This window comes from Gopherus flavomarginatus, chromosome 8 (assembly GCF_025201925.1).
Source record: "Gopherus flavomarginatus isolate rGopFla2 chromosome 8, rGopFla2.mat.asm, whole genome shotgun sequence".
Classification (NCBI taxonomy): domain Eukaryota; kingdom Metazoa; phylum Chordata; order Testudines; family Testudinidae; genus Gopherus; species Gopherus flavomarginatus.
The window spans coordinates 84719617-84739532 of NC_066624.1; the positions used below are offsets into that span (position 1 = coordinate 84719617).

General features: G+C 42.7%; 1 protein-coding gene across 2 annotated transcripts in view; it reads right to left on the reverse strand.

The window, feature by feature from the left end:
- The window catches only part of ZIC4 (Zic family member 4), a 253895-nt gene that overhangs the window by 24427 nt on the left and 209552 nt on the right, over window positions 1-19916 (reverse strand). The window contains exon 4 of one of the 2 annotated variants that reach the window (XR_007776029.1): window positions 15722-15877. The exons of the other annotated variant lie outside the window; for it this stretch is intronic. The gene's annotated coding sequence lies outside the window, so the exon portion shown is untranslated. The remainder of the gene's footprint in view (window positions 1-15721; window positions 15878-19916) is intronic. 2 annotated transcript variants of the gene reach the window in all.

Sequence of the window (19916 nt, forward strand, 5' to 3'; positions counted from 1 at the left end):
TCACTACCACCATCTACATTAATCTTCCCAGCCCCAAATAAGTAAATTACACCACCTCTGCAGAACCAAAATATGACTCCTCGGCCTCTGACAAGCCTAAATAGGCTTGTTGTTCCCCAACAAGCCTATTAAATCTCATATGGGAATGGGTGTAGCCCCTGATGACCCTCCTAAATCTTCATAAGAAGTAACAAGTCTCTTCAAGCTAATTGTAGGCTTTTCACTCCTGCAAACCTCAGGACGTCCCTAGAGAGGAATGCCTCCAATCCCCCATGGACCTTCTAAAGACTGCAGAGCTTTGAACCTTATGAAGGATAAAGAAGTGTTTGGTAGGGGGAGGAGGAGAGACTATGAAGGGCAGGAATCTTGGGATGTGTGTGGTGTATGTCCTCTACCCCTCCCCATCTTACCAATCCTCTCTCCTTTATCTCCCCGTTCTCTGATCAGTAAATGTGAGGAGGAGACAATCTCTCCCTTTGGCTACCTCCTTCTGCTTCCCAGCACTAATTCTGTAGCTGCCAGGGAGCTAGAATTAGCTCATCAATTCCACATGACCCAGGTAGGTGTTAATATTTGAAACGTTAATAACTCAAAATAATAATCTAGTCACCTAATCTTTATTTCTCTGCACTCTAGCTAAGCTATACCCACCCAGGAACCACAGCTTAGTTCACTGCTTCTTAGGATTCTTTTTATTTATTTTTGGGGGGGTACGAGTTGCTACAAAGTGATATGTCTTAGAAAAAATGTTAAACTCTGTTGACAACCTCTCACTTTTCTGGTGACTTCATTATTCATGAAACAACTTTGTCAAAATTAGCTCAACGTTTTTAGAAAGCTTCTACCTCTGCCACAGAACTAACCCACAATGTTCAGGCCAATATCCATTGTGTGTAGATTTGAGGGAGGGTAACATTTGGATTTATAATGGAAACTAAGTGCTTGTCTCCACTACAGACTTCTATCTCAAGATTTTCAGCACATTTATAAAGGTTGATCTGGATACTGTGCAAATGTGTGCTCCAAAATATCACAAATGCGTGGAGAGTGTCCAGACCAGTCTCTGCAAACACATGAACAATCTTGAGTTAATTTGCAATCAATTAATTTGAAGTAAGAAACTGATGTAGATAATTATTTGAGACCAATTTTCAAAGGTATTTAGGCACCTAAAAATAGGTACTAAGTAGGATTTTCAAAAGCACTGGTACAGTTTAGGTGAAAATGCCCCTCGGGCCAGGTTCAATGATAATTAGGTGCCTAATTTCCACTGAAATCAAAAGTAGTTAGGCACCTAATATCTTTGAAAATCTAGGCATAGGCACTTATCTGCATCCTTAAGTGCCCTTCAGTGTGGCTCTAACTATTGAGTAGCTGCTATTGCTGCAAAATGAACTACAAATCTTTAATTTAAAGAGGAGATTGTCTAGTGGAGAGAGCAGGGAACAGGAATTTAAACTCTTAAATTCTGTTCCTTCTTGGCTGTTAACTAATTATTGTGGCCTAGGTCGCAAAGACATGACTTTGAGGACAATTTCAGTTGAAGTCAGTTGAAACTTTGCATGCTCGGCACCACTGAAAATCAAGGCTTTAAATGTTCTTCTGCCTCAGTTTACCCTGATATTAACTTGGAATAGTAAACATATATGTCATACAGGGCTGAGGTGCAATTTAATTAATCAGCTAAATAAAATTAAAGTCCTATTATTAGAGAAATCTAATAATAAAATGAATCTGGACTAATAAGTCTGCAATAAAACAACTCTATTTTTGTTTTTACTTACAATTCTCCAATTTCCAGGTGTAGAAAATAAAGATTCCCTTCCAAGCTATGTTTTAACAGCATGTTTCAGCACAGAAAGACTGTTACCACAAAGTTATGCATGTCTGAATCCAAACCATCTCAACAGAAACGTATGCATCCCAAAATAGGCTGGGGCTAACACTGCCACTGTAATTAAATTGTGTTTTCTTCATTTTCCCCCTGCTACTTGAAAAAGAGCATGTTTAGCTTTCTGATTTCAATGAGAATGATGTGAATACTAATCTGTTTTAACCTCCGTGAATTTGAAAGAAAAGGTAGACTTTGATTTTATTGTTTCCTAAAATAAAGCTGTTATGAAAGAACTCCAAATGCTGCTTTTCACATCCTTATCTGGAGTTTCAAATAAAAATCTTGTTTTCATTATTCCAAAGAATAGCAATTGATTCTGCCAAAGTTTAATTGAGACATTCATTGCATGTCAAAATATTAATTTATTTCTCAGCAAATCTTTATCAAAAAGTGAGGGGACAGGTAGTAAGAGAAGAAATGGATCTCGTATTCTCACAGAATGTGCTTAAATGTTAACAGTACCTTCTCTACTGCCATCATCCAATAACAAGGTATCAACAATCCCTGGAATCTTAGGAATGTACCTGGTGCATACAGCAATGCTGGTACTGGGTTGTAGAAGGACATGGTTGGAATGTTAATTGCTTTATTTTTTTCCCAATGAACATGTCCCTAGGGACCTGATCCAAAGCTCCCTGAACCAAATGGGAGACTTTCCATTGACTTCAATGGTCTTTTGAAGAGTGCATATGTGCAATGTGCATAAGAGGACTTGGGTCATATTTTCAAAAAGGTGGCATCCATTTTTGAACGTGCAGTTTTACTGATAGAGGGGGTGAGCTTGCAAAGGAGACAGTGTAAAGTCGGGAGGCAGATAGTAGGGAAGGGAAGAGATATGGCATTACATTAGAAAGTGGAATAACTTGACATTGACTGATGAATAAATAAAGCAAAAAAAATCTATCTTTAAAAAAATAAATCATGAAAAATGTTGGGAAAACCATTGTAGGTTCACAGATGTAGCTAGAATTTAAAGCTATCTTGACTTGAGTAAATATTTTGTTTTGCTCTTTGTAAATAGCACACACAACATGACTGCTATACATTCTTATTTCCATATTTAAAAATGGATGACATGACAGTGAAACTTAGGGGTTTCGGAAAAGTGGGTAGAAGATCAACAGAGAAAAGGTTAAGCACAGATAACTTGTTTACTCAGCTGAACAAATACTTCAGAAAACTTGTTAAAAGCACCAGAGTAAGATCAGAAAGATGCTTTCAATACCTAAAATCAGAAGCCTTAGAAAAGCATTGTGTGAGGATGCTGAAGGAAAAAAGTGACCTTGATCTCTCTGTCTTAACGGAAAATCACCACCACTATTCCCAAACTAGAAGTAAAAGGGAACCTGGCTAAAGACAGTAAAGAAAACCCATTGAAGCCCTCTGAGCAAGCCATAGAAAATAAAATTAATATGAGAAGCACAATCTCAAAAACATTCTCAGATTCAAGCATTGGGACTTTGCCCATATGTAAAATGAATGTAATGGTATGTAATTTTCAGAAGCATGCTGACTGAGCCAATTAATATGAGCTAGGCCCTGAGCTCACACTATGGCTACTTTGTTCCTAAAAGGGCAGTTGAGGATTCCCTTGACTCCACTGGCTCTACACCACCCCACCTGGCTCCCACTGAAGGTGACTTGGAGGGATACAACCAGCGCATGCAGTTTTTCTTGTCAGTGTAATCACCCCTAGGAGCACATCACAGGTCAGCACAAGATAGAGCAGTCCCAGGGCTTCACTAGCATTCATCAGGTGATGAGTGTGCTCTGACGATTGGTGATCAAAGGCACTTTTTTCCCCGTCACCATGTCTTCCTCAGCAGAGTTGTGGACACATGAGGATCTAGTCCTCAATATTTTAATGAGTTTTAATTCACTGGATTAAAATTATTGTAGCAGTGCTATTAGCGAGGGACATGGTTTATCCCTGGCTAGTGCCCTGACTCTTATCATGTATATTTGTATTCATGAAGTTTTATCATGACTATGTAAATTTATGTATGAGGATATGTGGTCTATGTATTTTGCCCTGTTGATGTGAATTGCTTGTTTATGCAGAACTAATGCCATAAACAAATAACATTAACTAAGTTGTTAGAGGAACTAAAAATTACAGCTTCCTGAACATAACTCAGGGTATGTCTACATCTACAATTTTGCAGCGCTGGTTGTTACAGCTGTATTAGTACAGCTGTATAGGGCCAGCGCTGCAGAGTGGCCACACTTACAGCAACCAGCGCTGCAAGTGGTGTTAGATGTGGCCACACTGCAGCGCTGTTGGGCGGCTTCAAGGGGGGTTCGGGGAACGTGAGAGCAAACCGGGAAAGGAGACCAGCTTCGCCGCGGTTTGCTCTCGCGTTCCCGGAACCACCCAGCAAACCTCAGGGAAGGAGACCTGCTTGCACGGGGGTTCGGGGAACGCGAGAGCAAACCGGGGAAGGAGACCAGCTTCGCCGCGGTTTGCTCTCGCGTTCCCCGAACCCCCCTGCAAACCGCAGGGAAGGAGACCTGCTTGCTCGGGGTTCGGGGAACGCGAGAGCAAACCGGGGAAGGAGACCAGCTTCGCCGCGGTTTGCTCTCGCGTTCCCCGAACTCCCCTGCAAACCGCAGGGAAGGAGACCTGCTTGCTCGGGGGTTCGGGGAACGTGAGAGCAAGCCGGGGAAGGAGACCAGCTTGATTACCAGAGGCTTCCTCAGGTATGCTGGGATACCTGCTTATTCCACGGAGGTCAAGAAAAGCACTGGTAAGTGTCTATACTTGATTACCAGTGCTGGATCACCAGCGCTGGATCCTCTACACCCGAGACAAAACGGGAGTACGGCCAGCGCTGCAAACAGGGAGTTGCAGCGCTGGTGGTGCCCTGCAGATGTGTACACCTCCTAAGTTGCAGCGCTGTAACCCCCTCACCAGCGCTGCAACTTTGTGATGTAGACAAGCCCCCAATCACCTTGACTGGGCATAAAGAAAGTAATGTATGAAAGAAGTGTATGCTTTTTATCAACAAGAGTCTCCCAGTGACAGAGGATTGTATCTTCACCCTGGATCCTGCTCTCACAGGGAACAAAGATTACACTTTCTGGGACTGTGTAGAAGCAGAGCAATTGCTTCTGAAGAAGGCTGTGATCCCAAATCTCTGGACTCCATTGAATCTTTTCATGAGACCCTCTAAGACAGAAATGCCAAATGGAGTAGTGAGAGTGCAGTGGAGAAAATGATTAGTAAAGCAATGGAAAGAAAGGAAATGAATGGACTCTACTGTTTTGTTGTCCTCCATATGTACAAATATATGAACATTTTGGGTTAGAATATTCCCATACATTCTGCTTATACAAAGGTTCATGCCAACAGGTCTTGGATACGGTGACCATACTGTGACACACACAACTCTAGCTAACTGGATATGCAGTGGGTCAGTAGACTGAGACCTCATTTTCTTTTTCCTCTCAATATCATTGCACTGCCCTAATTTCCTGCTTTAAAAAAAATCTATAAAAACTGTGTTTTAAAAGTAAGACTGCTACTGCGTTCCCTCTGATGTGACAGATAAGCCTGTGACTTGAGGACAAACTACACAGAACCCTTTACAATTCATTGAGTATGTGATCTGTGAGTGAGGGAACCATCCATCTTGCTCTTGAAGAACCTGGGGCAAGGTCATGACTGTTAGGCATAGCCCAGAGTAAGAGGCAGTATGAGGACGTGCCTCATCCTTGGGGGAGCACCAGAAAGCCTCCTTGAACTCCTCTAGTAAGTGGAGGGACATACTTGATCCTACACCACTTAATGGGTACAAAGTGTCCCTCCCCAGGAGCATCTGTCTTGATTCACACGTCAAGTGTGTCTTTGGGTTAGCACTCGGCCTTCTCTCCATCCTAATGGAGAAAGCAATCTCTCTGCTCTCCTGAGTACTTCTCCCTTTCCTTTATGCAGCCTATGCAGGAAGGCAAGGGAGACAGGAGTAAAGGCCAGGCTGAATCTAGCCCATGAAGTGTCATCAGGAAAAAAAGCATTGGAACATATGTTTTGGGCACTGCAGAGATAAGAAAACACACTAAAAACAGTTTTCAGAGTAGCAGCCGTGTTAGTCTGTAGCAGCAAAAAGAACAGGAGTACTTGTGAACACTTGTTAGAGTGTGTATGGTAACACCCATTGTTTCATGTTCTCTGTATATATCTTCTTACTGTATTTTCCACTGCTTGCATCCAATGAAGTGGGCTGTAGCCCACGAAAGCTTATGCTCAAATAAATGTTTGTCTCTAAGGTGCCTGTAGCAGGGTGGACCCCTGCTCCTGCCCAGAAGGGGTTAAAAACAGCCCCGAAAGGGGGCGGTAGCTGGGGTAAGCAGCCTTTAGGCTGCTTTGATTGGGGAAGTGGCTACAGCTGGGGCCACGCCCCAAACGGAGCAACAGGGCCTTATAGGAGGGCCAGGGAAGCCAGAAGAAAACAGTTTCTCTCTGACTGGGGAGGGAGACAGGCCTGGCTGCTTGGGAACTCACCCAGGGGACCTAGAGGAAGGCCTTAGGAGCGGGGAAGCCCTAAGCCAGAAACTCCCCAGGCTGTAAGGCCCAATTCTAGGCCTCCTAGGTACTGGGCTTGCAGAGGGGCAGCCGGAGGGTGGGTAAAGGCAGCCAGTCCAAACCCCATTGCCTATGATGAGTGGCTGATACTGCAGTCGCTAGATTGAGGCTAGATGGAGACTGGGCAGTAGCCATATACTGAGGCAAAGTGAGTGGCTTCTGGGTACTCTTCTGGCTCTGTCAATCTGTTTTTTTACTTCAGCAGGTGGGTATTGTAGTTTTAAGAATGCTTGATAGAGATCTTGTAGGTGTTTATCTCTGTCTGAGGGATTGGAGCAAATACGATTGTATCTTAGAGCTTGGCTGTAGACAATGGATCGTGTGGTGTGTCCTGGATGGAAGCTGGAGGCATGTAGGTAAGTATAGCAGTCAGTGGGTTTCCGGTATAGGGTGGTGTTTATGTGACCATCGCTTATTAGCACAGTAGTGTCTAGGAAATGAACCGCTTGTGTGGATTGATGTAGGCTGAGGTTGATGGTGGGATGGAAATTGTTAAAATCACCTACTACAGGACAGGTCCAACAAAGAAAATAACAGAACGCCACTAGCTATCACCTACAGCCCCCAACTAAAACCTCTCCAGCGCATCATCAAAGATCTACAACCTATCCTTAAAGATGATCCCTCACTCTCACAGATCCTGGGAGATAGGCCAGTCCTCGCTTATAGACAGCCTCCCAAACTGAAACAAATACTCACCAGCAGCCCCACACCATACAACATAAACACTAACCCAGGAACCTATCCTTGCAACAAAGCCCGATGCCAGCTCTGTCCACATATCGATTCAAGTGACACCATCATAGGACCTAATCACATCAGCCAAGCCATCAGGGGCTCATTCACCTGCACATCTACCAATATGCCATCATGTGCCAGCAATGCCCCTCTGCCATGTACATTGGCCAAACTGGACAGTCTCTTCGCAAAAGAATAAATGGACACAAATCTGACATCAGGAATCATAACATTCAAAAGCCAGTGGGAGAACACTTCAACCTCTCTAACCACTCAGTGACAGACTTGAAGGTGGCAGTTTTGCAACAAAAAAACTTCAAAAACAGACTCCAAAGAGAGACTGCTGAACTCGAATTAATATGCAAATTAGACACAATTAACTCAGGCCTTAACAGAGACTGGGAATGGCTGGGTCATTACACTAATTGAATCTATTTCCCTATGTTAAGTTCTCCTCACACCTTCTATGGGTCATCTTAATTATCACTTCAAAAGTTTTTTTTCCCCTGCTGACGATAGCTCATTTCAATTGATTAGACTCTTCCTATTGGTATGCATACTTCCATCTTTTCATGTTCTCTGTATGTATAAATATCTCCTGTCTGTGTGTTCCATTCTGTGCGTCTGAAGAAGTGAGCTGTAGCTCACAAAAGCTCATGCTGAAATAAATTTGTTAGCCTCTAAATTGCCACAAGTACTCCTGTTCTTTTTGTTTTTATAAAATCATTTAATATTCTATTGTGAGTTTCAGCTGGCTGCCATTAGAGGGCATGAAAGAGTAGTTGTGTAGACAGAAAATGCACATCCAAACAAATAAACCTGAAGAAAACAGACGGATCAAAATAACAAGAAAAATATTTTTAAATGAGTCACCACTGTAATGACTTGCTGAGCAAACAGCTGAGTGTCCAACCCTGCAAACCCACAGTCTGGTGGTTCCTGATCATGCTGCCATTGCATAGACGGGGAATTTAGCTACTGATACCAGAAAAAGCAGGATCAGGCCCATAATCCTCCATCCTTGGTCCAGCAGAAATGTTTAATTTTTCCTGGAATTTTGTAAATCATACAGAAATGAAACAAGAAAGCAAAGCTCCATAATCTAAATATTTCACTGTACCCGTAGTACAAGCAAATTGAAGGGATTAAAAATACTCGGTACAAGGTGAGCAACAGACATCTAAAAGGATCAGCAACCAGAAACACATCCACAAACAGTCACAACAACACATGAAATGTATTTTAAAAACACTTAATAGATTTCTATTAATTCCTTTGATTGTTGTAAAAGTTCTATCAAAATAGAAGAGCTCCTGACTCAGAGTCTAGTCCCTCATTACAGGATGTACCAGAGAAGAATCATTAGCTGCAGACACTGTCAGTTAAACAGAATTCTGGCTTTAGCAGAGACCTGGAGAATAAGAGATACCCTAGCACAGCACAACCCTAGCGCCACTTTACCTCCCAAAGTAGATTGATCTATGGAGACTAATTTTCTGCCCACTCAACCAACGTAGCTCCTTAGCTTTAAAACAGAAGCTGTAAAACAGAAAGCAGAGAATGTGAGCACTTTTTTAAAGAGCATAATTTAAATTCACTTCACTCATCACATAGTCTACATAGTATTATGGCCATCACCCTCGCCTTGTCCAGCATCTGAGGTGCGGTAACTCTAATTGTGCTATAAGGTTCTCTAAACGCTTGCATTCTCCCTAGTCCAGGGGTTCTCACAACAAATTTTTTGGTGGCCTCAGAGTGCAGCCACCAACTCTTGCTGGTGGCCACTCTGACAATTTTTCCTGAAATACTTAATTAACTTTAGGAAAAAGAAATAAATATGCACCTATACATGTCCAAATCATTGTAATTTATCTATGCAGGGTTGTTGGGTTCTTTTGCAGACTCAATAATAAAAATAACATACAGTTGTCTCTATTCTTTACTGGACCAAAACAGAATAGAAACATAAATAAGGTGCTTTGAACATTCTTGTCTTTTTTCTTGTTGTTCCTTTTGCTTTTTTTAATTGTTTTGTTTTCCTAGACTTGCTAGCTATAAGTTAGTCTGCTGTGAAAAGTGATATTTGTATGTTTGTTAATATCACTTTTCACAGCTGACTTACTCAGCCTCAGCAAGCCCGGGGACAAATTAAGCCCTGGATGGGAAGGTGGGTACAGAGGCAGATGGCGCCAGGGATGATGGGGCACTGGGGGAGGCAGTAGGGTCCAGAGGTGATGGGGGGGATAAGCTCATGGACAGACACCGCCACCGCAGTGCCAGGGAACAGAGCCCAAAGCTCCACACCCGGGGACAGGGCCTGGGGACAGATCCCAAAGCCCTGTGGCTGAAGCCCAACCCCACCATCCCCAGGAAGGTGGAGAACTCACTGACTGCCTGCTCCTCCAGCTTGTGTGTCTCCAAAGGAGGGAGGGAACCATCCACAGCTAATGACCCCTGGGGAGCGGCCGTTGCTCCCCCCACTTCCTCAAATCACTGCCCAGGAGGCTGTGGCTGCAAGAAAAGCCCCTGGTGACCGCAGGCAGCCATGATGGCCACATTTGAGAAACGTTGCTCTAGTCCAGTGGTCCCCAACACGGTGCCCACAGGCTCCATGGCGCCCACGAGGGCATCTTAATGCGCCCGCATCCTGGCCCCTGGGAGAGCACCTGCCGAAATGCTGCCGAATTTCAGCAGCATTTCGGTGGGGACGCCTCTCGATGACGCCGCTTGCCGTCGACAAGTGACGTCATCGGGAGGCATCGCTCCCGAATTTCGGCGGTGATACCTCTCGATGACATCACTTGTCGACAGCAAGTGGCGTCATTGAGAGGCATCACTTCCGAAATGCCACTAAAATTCAGCGGCATTTCGGCGGGTGCTCCACCACCGCAGTGGTCCTTCATCTGGTGCCCACCAGACAAAAAGGTTGGGGACCACTGCTCTAATCTCTAGTTCTGCAGCTCACTCAAAAATTCTTTGCATTCATTGGATAGTATAAAGTCTGGAACTGTAATGCAACAGATGGAGAATACAAGCATTCTTCTTGAAAAACATGCTCTTCTTCTTTAGTGCCCTTTAACTTTCCACAAACACTGGTATAAATCTTAAAAAATAAGAAACTAACCTCAGAAAGGAGTTAACATCTCCACATGATGTGGTCTCAGAATTTAGTGAACACTTTTGAGCTTATCAGGATCAGGAACAATATTGACACTTATTATTTATTATGTGTACTGTGGTACTGCTCAGAAGCCCTCGACATAGACAAGGACCCCACTGGGCTACGTGCTATGCACACAGAGAATAAAAAGACTATCCCTTTCACTCAGAGCTGACAATGTTGACTAAATATTTTCCAAAAACTTAAATGTGTTGTGCAAATGAAAACTTATTCTGACCCAGGCACAACTTGGCCTCGTAGATTCTATACAGCACTGTAGACACTGGAGGTGAATATAGCACCACTGTCCAGGTAAATCTTCCCATCAGGTGACCTGACACTATCTACTGGTCAGAAATGGAGTAATGAAGTATATTATCACCCCATATCAATAGCTGATTCCTCACCACTATCCCAATCTAAATCTGGCTCAAACATCTGTCAACACACAACAACAAGCCATTGGTAGGGTGACCAGATGTCCCAATTTTATAGGGACAGTCCCGATATTTGGGGCTTTTTCTTATGTAGGTGCCTATTACCTGCCACCCCCTGTCCCGATTTTTCACACTTTCTATCTGGTCACCCTAGATATCGGTGACCACAAAGGTGTGACACCTTCATGGTTCAATATGAACAGTTGTATCTACCATCCCTTTAACTGACTATTCTCATTCCTGAATCCTTTGGGCATAAAAGGAAGGGCTGAGGGGAATATTGACTATAGAAACAACAAACCCGATGTCCATTAAATTAAGGCAGTCCCTGGTTCATGATGACTACTACAAAGTAAGGTGCATTAACTGTTGTTTTGTAAATTGGCTCTTGCCTTTTTTCTGCTTCAGCTGGCCAATGAATGAATGAGTTTCCTGATGGCTATGAGCAGGGGCGGCTCCAGGCACAGGCAGCATTTCTACAGGAGGTCCACCAGTCCTGTAGCTTCAACGGTGGGTACGCCAAAGACACGGGCCCGGCAGATCACCCATGAAACCGCTGCCAAAGGCTCCCTGACTGCCATGTTTGGGGCAGCAAAATACATAGACCCACCCCTGGCTATGAAGCATTATTTCTAGCTTCACAAATATATTGTAAATGCCCCCAGCCCTTATCCTGGGCCTTGCTCCAGCCTTTTTGCAGCGTTCCACTAACACCAAAGTAAAATTTTGAAAACAAAGCCATCCCAGGAGCTATAAGAGATGACAATATATTGAAGTCATTGTTGCTCTTGGGTGGAGGGTCGTGTAGCAGTGTTTAGGTCAATACAGACTGTTAGCAGCAGAAGATGGTCAGCAGTTGTTCACTGTGATTTTTTCTCACCTCTCTTTGAGGAGAGTTGGTTTAAAAGAGCTTTAGACCTCACTGTTATACCAGGGTCACAACACAATGAGGCAAACACTCAAACTGTTCAGTTTCAGGTTGTTGTTCTTGATGAGTATCAGGGGATATTTTGTGGGTTCGCATGTATTGCCAGTGGGATGCACCTAGACTCCTTCCAGTTGGTGAAGGCCAGTACCAGATGCCTTGGGGGAAGGTACAAAAAATCCCATGGTAGACAGATTCAGATTATCTGCCTCACATGAAGATCATCCTAGTACCTAATAGTTAGATCCTGGATTAAACCCTGAAGCATGAGGCTTTATATTGCTTCTAACACCCCTGCACCCCTTTTTTTAAGCATTAACTATAACAACTCTGGCTATTCTTGTAATTCACATAAATGTCCACTCCTTCTTTGATTCTTGCTGAATCATTGGCCTCAATGACATCATGTGGCAGTGAGTTCCACTATCTAACTACTCATTGTGTGGAAAAAGTATTTCCTTTTCTCAATTTTGTATTTGATGCCTTTCCATTTCATCAAATATCCCCTTGTTCTTGTACAATGAGACAGGGAGAACAAAAGCTCCCAATTTAGCTTCTCTATCCCTTCTCCTGGGCTGAATGTTGTGACTAACCATTGACAGGTTTCTAGCTTTCCTTTTTGGAGGAAATTTATTAATAAAGTAGTGACTGGGCAGCTCTTAAAACATAGATTAATTAAATAGTAATAATTCCTTGGAGGTTCCCTAACTATCTCAACTAAGGGATATGGGACATCATGGCTCCTTTGCTCAAATACCAGAATGACTTGGGAGGGCAACAAATGACTGTGCTGATGCAGAACAGCCACACAATGACAGCTGAAGATCCCAATAGGATGGAAAGAGTTTTGTTTGAACAGCTTGAGCCCAGGTTTGTGACTGTTTGTGAATCCAGGCTGACATTTGCAGACACAGAAGAGTCCTAAACCACACTAAGACTCTGATTTTTCATTTTCTTGCTAATCTTAAGAGTAATGTGAGGTACTCTTTCTTTCTTCCCCAGGAGCTGAATGTTCAGCCTTCACAGTGTGCTACATCTTCACAAGTGCAAGGATGGCAAGTGGCTCATCGACTGCCGGACTGGCTGGCTGCAATGGAACTATTTTGATTGTTGTGAATAATCGGATTATAAATATCAGAGTAAATTTGGCCCCATTCAGTGGGAAAAGACTTTGTATGTGTGATATGGTGATAAGGTACATTCAGTTCTTTCCAGTTTACTGGATTTTGTTTCCTTTTCATGTGATTTTTTCTTTGCATTCATCTTATGTGTGATTGGAAGACTCAATAAACAACAAACAGACCCATTATGTACTTTATGCAGTCAACATTCTCAGACATAAAAGCTTCTGTTTCAGTGCCATAGCAAAAATTATGACGCTTTAAGACTTGGCCAAAGAATCAACACTGCCGTAAAGTCTTGACTCTTAAGGCTTCTGGTTGAATGGATTAAACAGACTTTTGAAAGCCCTCCAATGTTACAAATAAAGAAATATCTCAATTCTACATATGCCTGTTAAACACATGCACCTGTCCTCTCCTTTTTCAGCCAAAGTTTATGTGCAAGTTAAGAAACTAGGGAGTGAGGTTTTGGGTCAGACATGGGAATGTCTCCTTGTTTTATGATCAAGCAGAGATTTCAGGTTTTCCCCAATGGAAAGTGCTGGATAGGGACATTCTTGTATGGGGACAGAATGCTCCTAGATAGGTCAGGAACACTGGACAGTTAACTTAGGACTGGTTGTTCCACTGAATTGGCTCAGGGACTAGAATTTGCCAGTGGACTAATGTGCAGTTATCTGATTTAGTGAAGCTATGTCTGTTACATAAGCAGATGTTTGTATTTTTGCCAACCACACTGTAGCACTGGCAATGCAGATTCTCTGAGAATATGCAGTGCTGTGAAGGAGCAGAAGAAAGTGTGGGTTACTTGACAAGGTGAAGATTGGCTGTTGCTGGCAAAACAGATTTACATGACTAGTGTGTTCAGCTCTTATTAATCCATGGATTAGCTTCCCCAGTCAAGAGAAATAAAGGCTGACAATGAATGAGAAGCTCATCCAAGCTTCCTTGCCTGTAACCAAGAATAAAAATTTCCTTCAACGCTTCCTCTGCTGTTGTTTGCTTGATAGTTGGGCATAGGTGTAGTTAAGATTGAAATGGGCACACCCATTGGTTGCTTAACTATGATATGCGTAGTCATGCAGTTCAGTCCTTGCTGACCTGTTCATGGTGGACATGTGAAGGAGGATTTGGGAAGCTGAGGATATGACCCGTTGTTTTTCTTTATCCATACAAAAATGTTGTTTTATAGCTTTTTCTTTTTTTTTTAAATTAGTTTGTAAAGGTTCTTTTTAAGTAGAAATATTTAAAGATGGTTATTCTAAAATTCCCCTCTCAGATATTCTGTTGTACCAATATAAATGAGGGGACAATATTATCCACTATATGCTCACAGTGTCATTTCAAGGCTTTAAGAACTAGGTTCAAGGAGAAAAAACCGTAGCTCTTTATGAGAAATGCTTGGTTATACAGTCAGCCCCCCGCCGTCTTGCAAGACTCACTGTAAAACAGGCCATTGGGTGCTAACACAGATGTCAGCTGGCCCTGAGCTGCTTGTAGAATCAGGGCCTTGGATACATTGGGCGATATTTTGATATGCTGTTTCCATTTATTTATTTCTTCTTGTGAAACATCCTTCAAACAATACAAATGAGAGAGTAGTGAGGGGGGAAATTCTGTGAGCTCCATTTGAAATTTTCCCACAGCTCTAAAAAAAAGTTGTCGTATTGCAGTATTACAATATTCCAACTATGAAATGCCACATCTGATTAGTCTCTACATATGAAATATGACTTCTTTCAGTAGCTGAAAAGTGGGATTTTTGAAATAGCCATTAAATAAATAAATAAATAAATATAAAGTGGGTTTTTTTCTATTTAACAGAGATTAGAAAACAAAGGAAAGCAGCAAAGAAAAATAAATAGCTATCATTAACAGACAGCTCAAGAAGAAAAAAAGGAAGCTTAGAGGCTCACAAAAGGTCAAGCCATGCAGCTAAATAGAAGGCTCAATTTGTCAAAGAAAGTGTTTGTATTAAAAAGAAGAAAGAAAGTTGAGATATAGAACCAAATCCTGTGAGGTGCTGAGCACCTGCCACCAGAAGCAGCGTATCCTTAACTATCATTGAACTCAGTGGGAGAGTAGGGTGCTCATTACTTGGGTTTTCTCAATCTGGCCGCATCATGCCCATGAGAGGTAAGAAAGAAATAGAACCTAAGCAGTAAAATATTTTTATAACAAAAAAAAATATGTATGAAATGTTAAAAAAGAGACAATGAAATTTTAAATTAAATGGAAAAAACTTTACAAATAACATATAAAAACACAAGCACATTGTTTTGTTGTCTCATAACTGATTGTTGCAGACTTTGCAATGATGTTAGTTAACGCTCAGATATTTCCCGCACTTGGGGGTGGGGGGCGGCAGTCGTGCATTCCTAGCACACTTCAAACTCCCACTGGAGTCACTGGGAGATTCAGGGGCCTTCCATTCAGACCTGAATTGCCTGTTGATTTCAGTGGGAATTAGGGTGCAAAAGGAATGCAGGATATTTATTTTTCTGGGAGTTGGAGTTAATAATGAAACTGTGTTGTGAATGACACTGACTGAGCTTGAAAATAGTTGCTGAAAAGAACCAATCTCCGGAAAGTTCTTTGGCATTTAGTCTGTGTCAGCTCAGAATTGGAACAGGAAATTCCACTTATTTTACTACTTCCTGGGATTTACTCCTCATCTGTACTGGTGTAAGTGAGATCAGAATCAGACTCTATAATTGTTATTAAGAATTTCATGTGACCTCCCCCTCAATAAAAAAGCCTTCTATTATAAATTGACTGATCTAAAGACTCACTCTTAGGGAAAAAAAATCAAGAGATAGGAGGATAAAAGCAATAATTTCTTCTGTAAGTAACACTTTACCTACCTCACAGGATCACCAATATCTGCTACTTGACTTTCCAGGAAGTCTTGATTGGCATTTTCCATATGTTTGATGGGTATTTTAGACCTCAGACAGAACAAGATAGAGCCACAAACTGAAATTATTCATCAGTCTGAGAGAGAAAATATGCGTATGCACCTAAAGAGAGATGAAGAGTGACAAAACAAGGATTAAGATCAAGGATGTCATACTCAAAAACTGGGATGAAGAGGAACCAGCAACGAGAATCCACTTATATTAATCAAAAAGGACCGAAAAATAAATTGTGATACACATACACAAGTGTGAGATACACAACAGTGGATGTTCTACCAACCTGTAAGATAAGATCATGTAAATGTTGCTCTAGAATCAAGTCAAAGGATTTATTTACAGTTGTGTTCAGAGCATATGCATTAGCTGTGAATATTGGTGTGACACAGAAACAAACTCAAAACCTACCTGTCTTGTGGATCTCAATAGACCGGGGGTTCTCAAATTTCATTGCATTGCAACCCACTTCTACAACAAAAAATACTACAAGACCCCAAGGGGGGACCGAAGCCTGAGCCCACTCATGCCCCACTGCCCCTGGGCAGTTCCACAGCCCCAGGTGGGGAGGCCCAAAGCCCCAGGGCTTCAGCCCCAGATGGGGGGGGCCTATCACCTGAACCCTGTCACCCAGGCCTGAAGCTCTTAGGCTTCAGCCTTGGCCCCATTGGTGGGCTCAAGATTTGGTCACAGGTGGTGGGGATGGGGCTTTGGCTTCGGACCCCAGGGGTCCCGTTAAAATGGAGTTGCGACCAATGTTGGGGTCCCAACCCACAGTTTGAGAACCACTGGAATAAACCTTTTGCAGCTCTCTAGCCTTTTGAATTATAGGTCAAATAAAATATCACATTTATCCAATCTCTGACACCATGTCGTGCTTGAGATTACTTTAATGAATTTTCAGCCATAGTATAATAATAACTCTGTTAAATTTAAGAAAATTTAAATTTCATTTCCTTTTGATGGGATTAGGAAAGCACTAACATTTAATGAGAGAAAATTAACGTTAATTTTTCTGAGAGGAGACCAACCTGTATAAATCTTATTAAAGCCATTTTAAAAAACTGAGTTTGTTCGTTAAAAGGCAGTTCTTAAGTAACAAATTGCGAGCCATAAAAAGTGGATGGAACATAGAAAACTGAGAAGTACATTATTTGGAAATAATCTTGTTTGTATATCAGGTGTTTTGTGAGTTTCATTGTTCACATTCTTTAGTTTTCAAGCCTTTTTTGTGAAAAGAGAATATCTGCTAAACATTTCATCTAACTGTGCTGACTACTTTCCAGATAAGCCCCAGTTCTGTGGTGTGATTCATTAGTGCAGACCACTGCATCTCTCAATGCCAAAATAGTTACTTTTAACATAATGCTCTGTCATACAAGGTTCAGTGGTGCCATTGAGGCACAGTCATCCCTACTTTAGTGAGGCAGATTCCTCTCCAAGCTCCATGGCATACAGGAGAGGTACACTCCCTATATTCCCCTCAATGAATGCTGCACCATTCCTGCTCCTCAAAGACTGAGTCATAGTTCCATCCTTTCTCCACCCCTATTGGGGAGCAACTCCAAAAGGATTGGATAGGGAGGAAGTACTCAAGCCCAGGAACTGCAAATGTGTCTGGCTTTCTACAGATGAGACAGAGGAGGCGGGGATGGGTCTTTGTGCCCTCCTTCTGGCTGCACAAACCAAGAACAAGCCAGGCACTATCTGGCCCACAATGAATAAATAACAGAAGCAGGTGCTCAAGTACCTCAAGGAAACAGTCTGCTTTTGTATCCTATGCCTACTTGGTGTGGCACTCAGTCCCCCTCTAGTGGTGGCTGATTGATGAGCGTGCTACAACCTTGGCTGAGAGACTGTATCTACTGCCTGATCTAAAAGAGGCTCATGCATTAAGCTCTCAGGTTTGATCCCAGCCACTAATGACCAGGGTCTGCATTTCACTTTACCTAAGAATCTTGTGTAATAATGAATTTGAGAAGGTGAATGCTGGAAATTGTGTACATTTATATTGTTGTGTCCATTGGCTTCAGTGGAGCTTTGTCAGTTTACAACAGCTTAGGATCTGGCCCAAAGATAATTAATAATGATAGGCTTAGTTTATGTAATGATCTATACGGAGAGGGTTTAATGTAAGAGCGGTAGTGGTGTTAGGGGAGGGGATTTGTAAGTCATCAAGCCATACCCCCACTTTCAACTGCTGGTGGACATAAAAGAGTATTCTTTAGAAGAACACTGTTGCAGCATTCCATATGTTTTTTGGGGAAAGGGAAACACAATGGGGAAGGAGACAGCATCACTTTTCCCAAAGTGACCCCTGGGTTAATGACGTGTGGACTAAATATAATGAGACAATTTCTTGTGCATATTATATTAAATTGTTCATGTATTATCCAGTGACTTACATATTGAATTGAATCAGCCTTCTCTTGCCAACCTTTGATTTTTATACCAACACACTGATTTCAGTTTTCAAAGTCCATCCTGGCCTGTCTACTGGGCTATAACTTGACTGCCAATACTAAGTTGTGCTATTTATTTTTTAAGGAGCTGGGACAGCATTCCAGTACTTCTGACAATTCCAGGCCTGGCAGCTCCTTTCCCTGCCTGGCTGCAGAGCATCCTCTGAGGTGGCAGGTGCTGGTGCGGGACCCAGGCAAGGGGTGCTTAGCAGCAGGTCAGTGCAAAGGGAGCCAGAGATGAAGAAGCTAGGCCTGGGCAGAGGGAACTTAGCGGCAGGTCAGCACAGAGGGAGTCGGACATGCTGCAGCTGGGACCAGACAGGGCAGCATGGAGGCAGGAGCCCAGGGCAGAGGTGGAGCCAGAGCTGGGTAATGCCAGGAACCAGATAATGGGGCTGCCCAAACAGCAGACCGCCCACCCTTTTGTGGAGCAGGATCCAGGCACAGGCAGGAGGGAGGCAGGGACAGGACAGGCTCTGCAGGGAATCACTCTCTGCTCCCTTGGGCCATCCCCAGCTTCCCCACTGCCTCTATATTCCTCCCAGCTCACCCTGCTCCATCCCCGGGCCTCCCATTGTCCTACAATTCTGGCACTTCTTCTTTTAGGACTCCAGCACTGCCTCAAACTGATAACCAAAAACACTGAACTGATGGATCCAAAATCTTTTAAAATCAAGCAGGAGTCTCCTCTCCGTTACACCCATGTGTAATTGCATTCAAGTCAACAGGGTCACACAGATATAAATCCAATGTAGCAAAGTAGAGAATCTAGGCCCTAATTTTAATTCCATATTTTCTTTGATCTATTCTTCATTTATATAAGCAATTCTGCTCTTGCCACTAGAAGTAGTATTCATGGGATCATTTAAGAAAGAAAGAAAGAAAGAAATTTGGTTTATAAAAGCAACCCACCCACACACCCCCATTTTCCCAAACACATGCACTTTAAAACACATCAGATGCAGAGAATGGACCAGGAGACCTGCTGCCTTTCTTTTTGTTCTGTGACTAACAGTAGAGCCCTTTTAAAACATTTTTGCCTTTGGATCTTGCTCCTTCCGAAAATTAGGAGTGTGTTGGCACACACATGCAGCTGAATCTGCATGGTGCTGAGTGGGAGATGAGGGTACTCGTCCTCACAGAGTGTGCTCAGCACTTCAACAGGTCTGGGACTTTAATGCGTTATGCAGGAAGAAATATTTAGGTACTTTAGGCTAAATTCAAGGCTGGTGTCCATAAATGCAACTCTACTGCAGGCTATGGAGTTGCATCTGTTTATGGCCAGGCCAATAATGTGGTTATTGAGAAAACTTCAAGATCACCAAGAGCACTCCAGGGCTCTGATCTCTGCACTGGTTCCACACTGAATACAAAGCTACTTTCAAGGTTTCAATCCTCGTCTTCAAAGCCATCCATCAGATTGGCCCAAACTACTTGAGGGACCAAATCACTCTTCAAGATCATGATCTCCCATGGCAACTACATTCCACTAGGGTCTCCAGATTCAAGCTCAAGAGTGAGACTCGTGTGCACAGGAGATAGAGCCTTCTTGGCAGCTAGCCAGAAACTGCTGAACTCACTCCCCAAAGAAATTAGCACTGCCAAGAAGCCCAGTGCCTTCAGATCAGAATGCAAACCTCAAGCCCTTACTATTGCCTTCCCTCAGGAAAAAAGAGAAAAACCAC